This window comes from Notothenia coriiceps, unplaced genomic scaffold (assembly GCF_000735185.1).
Source record: "Notothenia coriiceps isolate Sejong01 unplaced genomic scaffold, NC01 NC01_scaffold00037246, whole genome shotgun sequence".
Taxonomy (NCBI): domain Eukaryota; kingdom Metazoa; phylum Chordata; class Actinopteri; order Perciformes; family Nototheniidae; genus Notothenia; species Notothenia coriiceps.
Genome location: NW_011369947.1, coordinates 108721 through 112940, shown reverse-complemented (window position 1 = coordinate 112940; position 4220 = coordinate 108721). Strand labels below are relative to the sequence as shown.

Sequence of the window (4220 nt, the reverse complement as noted above, 5' to 3'; positions counted from 1 at the left end):
CCCACCCCACCCCCACCTCCAAACCATCACACACATGCACATACACACCACTTTCTCTCCCACTCAGAGTTTAGGAAACAGCTGGAAAAGCAAATAGTTGCAGGTAGGCCGATTGGCCCTCACACATGACTGGACCGTTGCTTAGATGAATGCAGTCCTCACACTGATTTTTCAGCTGCAGCCGAAAAAAGGCACAAGGGACGGTGCAACTGCACAAACCTTGAGGAATTCTGCACAAGTTGGCAAACACACTCTTTGATCAACTTAGCAGTGTGTGGTGATAAAGATTTGTAGCGGTGTCACCTTCATGTGCCACAAGCTTTGATTTATTTGGTAAACAAATATGTCAAGGCTGGAACATTAGGGGACTTTTTTTCTACACTGAAATTATTAATAATATTATCCTCCCATGTAATGCATCTGTGTATTATATATTTAGATCAACGTTTTTGAATGAATCAAGGTTGGATGGTTTACAGAATGTATTATACAGAATGTTTCTGTATAATACACAAACTCTCTCCTATTCTAGATGTCATACCAAAATATATTGTAAATACTTCCTGTTTCTTTTGTGGGCCCCTATTATAAAGTTTGTAGAGTTTATTGGGGTGTCCCATATCTGTTATGATCATAATTGTATTTTTAAAGGGGCCCTATTATGCTAATTTTCCTGTCTAATATTTCTATTTTGTGCCTCTTCTGTGAAATGTTTACATGCTATATTGTTCAAAAAGCACTTTATTTTTCTCATACTACCTGTGGTGAAACACCTCTTTTCACCCTCTGTCTAAAACCAGAGCCCAGTCTGCTCTGATTGGTTAGCTGGCCAGCTCCGTTGTGATTGGTCAAGCACCAATTGCGGTATTTATTCTACCGCATACAATTTGATGGAGCACTAGCCAATAGAAGTGTGCATGTTTTGTAGTCACTATTCCGCAAAGGGAAACAAAGGACTACTATCTAAGTGTGTGGGAGTGAAACTCCCTCTGGAGTGACCTTTGGGATTTGAGCCTTTCTAGACTATTTACATGCACAAAAACCTATATAAGACTCTACAGGTAGGGGAAAGCCCCAAAAAGCGTAATAAGGCCCCTTTAGACTGTTTGTGAATAAAGTGAATTAAATAAAGCTTCTCATGGATATTTTGACCGAAAAGAGGATCCAGCAGGAGGGCAGCAGAACTCGAATCTTCCTCTGTCCCAATTTAAAAACGTCATGCTCTGCTTCCAATTTCTAAACAGTGTCCTCATCAGCCTCCAACGTCAATAACCTCACCCCAAATCCAAGACAAATGTTCTGCATTCTTTCCAATCAGACTTGAGGGAGTTTGAAAGCTGAGCAAAACTGGGACATGGGGTCAGTAAGTCAGCACATTTACTGTAGAGTAAGCCCTGTTTTATCTTCAATAGTCTCATTTAATTTAAACTAAAAACATTTATTGTCATGACGTGTGTTTCGGTATGAATCTCATGTGTATGTGCAAATAACATTTATACCCAAACTGAATGAAACAAGAAATTGTGGATAGCAGGACCTTTTTTTTCTGTCATTCAAATAGGAAACATTTTTAAACAAGTGGCCAAACACAATTTCAAATTCAAAGATCAAAAGTTGTTATTATCATATGGGAGTGTGTGGCAGAGAATCCCCCTCTGGAGGGAAGTTTGGGATTTTAGTATTTACAGACCATTTACATGCACTAAAACATATATAACACTATACCGGAAAGGGAAAACCCCAAAAAGCATAATAGAGCCTCTTTAATGCCAGGGTTCTCCAACAGTGCAACATACAATATACTTGAGACATATAGAAATAGGAAGTCAAATACTGTAATAAAAAATGATGCAATTGTAACAATGGTGCAAGTTATAAGCAGGAATAAGTCCATGCAAGAAATAAAAAGGATAACATATATTTTGTTTTCATTATATTTCATGCTTTAAGGATTTCACTTTTGAGACTGTAACACAAATCGCTACGACTCACGTCTACCATTCTGAATACCATGTACACATTATTTAAAGTGGACCTATTATGCTATATTGGAAAAATATGTTGTAGGGCCATACCTATACAAAACATGTCAGTGAAGTTTTTTGCTTAAAATACCAAACAGATAACTCATTGTAGCCATACCTCATACTGCTCATACCCTTCTTTTGCAGCCCTGTTAGAGAAACACGGATTTTGGGTCCTTAGCAAAAAACAAAAAGAGGAGGCGGAGCTAATGCAAGATCAGAATTCTACCGGAGATAAAGTTAAATTCTGCTGTGATAAAACGCCATCCTGTTNGGAATGGTTGTGAGAAAGACTGGCCCTGTGTCCACGAAGTCTGACGGCCCGTCCAGACGACGAAGTGAATGGGCAGAAGCGTTGAAGCTTCAACGCACGCCGTCGTCTGGACGGGCCGTCAGACTTCGTGGACACAGGGCCAGTCTTTCTCACAACCATTCCTGGAATCCATTTGTGATCTCCTCCCACTGTGCTTCGCAGATACACAGAGTCGTCCTCTTTGAAGAATTGTTCTGCAGCACTGCGGTCATGGCGATCTTTTTGTTTATATTGTTTATTTCGCACAGTCTCTTTTGTGCAAGGCTTAAGGAAATCCAGCCTTGTCCTGATGTGTCTGTGCAGAAACAGATCCGCTGGGGATTGTCCAGTTTTGCAGTTTGGTGTTGATCGATACTGCAACAGAAACCAACAAGTCCTCCAACTCACACGACCAAATATGCCGATTGTTCAGGCCCAATTATTACGACCAAATGTGTTGTTTGTTCAAGCGCTTAATACGTCCTATAATTACGTTTTAAAGTTTTCGCCCTCTAGTGCTCCCGTTGAATGCAAACGTTACAGATGGTCGTTTATTCACAAATAACCCTCTCTGTAAAATCCTAAATTGTAGGATAGTTTGGCCATTAAAATGCTTTTTGATTAGTTTTCTAGCGAGAAGTGTATATTGTACTTTTAGAATCCACGTCCAGTCGATATGTAGGATCTATAGTTTGATAGATATTACGAAGAGGATTTTAGGTATGCGGCAGCCTCCATGTAAAGTTACGGGTTGAAAACAGTATTTCCGGTCTCGACGTTTTCATAATAAAGCCAATGATCAAATGATTTAACAGTGATATCTGCAGTACTCATCCACTAAAAAACATCAGTTTATCCTTGTTAATTATATGACATCTATTGGTTTAAGGCGAGACACGGCAGGCAAAAACATCGTTTTTCATGCACAGGTCAATTTTGACATTTTGTGCCATTTTGATTCCATATTATTTTTTCTTTCAGGGTTTGGAAGGACAATGTACACAATACACATTTAGGTCAATTTCTGACAACGTGATTCTTTCAGATGCGTCACGTGGTGTGCTAAAACACTTCCTGGTTAGCTTTCTGCTAGAAATTTAAATCTCAAAATGGCAAAAGAACAGCGAAAAAAACTTTCACAGAGAGGACGACAACAATTGTCACTTGCATGAAGCAAGGTTATACAAAAAACAAATGACCCCGAACATGAAATACCTTCACGGAGTATGTTTTTAAAGGTCGTTTTCTCAAAATGAGTTTTTTCTCCTACTCTGAGTTCGAAATGTCCACTTCAGTAGCACGTACATACACCAAACCTTCCAGTTATAATCCTATCAATATTATGAAGGCTTCTACAGAAGGGTTTGTTCATATCATTCATTTTATACCTAAAAACATGGAGAAAATTGATATTTTAGGGCTGTTGACAGTATTTTCTGATTTATGGAGTGATAAAAAGAGATATCCAAAATCCCTTCTGTAAAAGCCTTGGATACTAATATGACAACAAAATGAAACAATAATTTTGAGCCTGGCTTTATCCAAAGTTCAGATTTCGGTTCCTGAAATGTGTTAAAATATGCGCATATTTCATGAGATAATGATCATTTGCATATTTAAACATGCTATTTCAGAAAACTTGTAATACAATAAACAATTGCCTTATTGTAAGTAATTAACTGGAGAAATGTCTAGCTGATATCTTTAAGTTAAAAAAAGTACCCTATTCACCTGGGGTGTCTCTCCTTAAATTGTGTACAATGCTTTTGTGTTTTTCCCATAGGTTTTTCTCTTTCGATTCTGAGAGACACCTTTCTTTTTTCAGAGGTTTTGATAGGCTAAAACATCGCAACAATGCGTGTCGGGATATGGTGTTTATCCGATATGAAATCGGAAATCTTTTT

The 4220-nt window shown here is 38.3% G+C and overlaps 1 long non-coding RNA gene across 1 annotated transcript in view; it reads left to right on the top strand.

Moving 5' to 3' along the window:
- Positions 1-3427, top strand: part of LOC104965504 (uncharacterized) — a 6012-nt gene extending 2585 nt beyond the window's left edge. Inside the window, exon 3 of the long non-coding RNA XR_800534.1 lies at positions 3333-3427. This is a non-coding gene — a long non-coding RNA (uncharacterized lncRNA). The remainder of the gene's footprint in view (positions 1-3332) is intronic.
- Positions 3428-4220: the final 793 nt, after the last annotated feature.